The sequence below is a fragment of the Atta colombica genome, unplaced genomic scaffold (genome assembly GCF_001594045.1).
Source record: "Atta colombica isolate Treedump-2 unplaced genomic scaffold, Acol1.0 scaffold41, whole genome shotgun sequence".
Lineage (NCBI taxonomy): Eukaryota > Metazoa > Arthropoda > Insecta > Hymenoptera > Formicidae > Atta > Atta colombica.
The window spans coordinates 530,649-531,170 of NW_017259520.1; the positions used below are offsets into that span (position 1 = coordinate 530,649).

Consider the following 522-nt stretch of genomic DNA (forward strand, 5'->3'; position numbering starts at 1 on the left):
TATATATCTCATCATGATTAGAAGGTAAGTCAATTTACTTTTATTTTTTATATTTACATTTATATTTGATGTTTGCATGTCATTCATAGAATCATATGTTACTTAATGAACGCTAATAAAAATTATCTTTGTAAATTGTTTTTTAAATTTTATTGCTAAATAATATTTTTTAAAATAAGAATAAGGATAGTCTTCATTACTTTATTTCTAATTGTAACATTTTTGAAAAAATCGATTTATACTTATAAGATACATATTTCAAATCATGTCCGCATGATGGCGTTACAATTGATTTCCTACGCATGTATTTCAACGTTCATTTTAGCAGGCATAATTATAATTGTCTTATAATTACATAGATGACGTGACCAGTAACTTTATGAAATATTTTTTGAAATAATTTATGATTTCTGCGGATTGTCAATTCAATTATCAATAATAATTAGGATAAAATAATTTCATTGTAACATATTTTTATATTATTAGGATAATATAATATTTAAAAAAAAATTTTTAAATAAC

General features: G+C 20.7%; 1 pseudogene; it reads left to right on the forward strand.

Moving 5' to 3' along the window:
* Positions 1-522, forward strand: part of LOC108691165 — a 39,241-nt pseudogene that overhangs the window by 1,412 nt on the left and 37,307 nt on the right.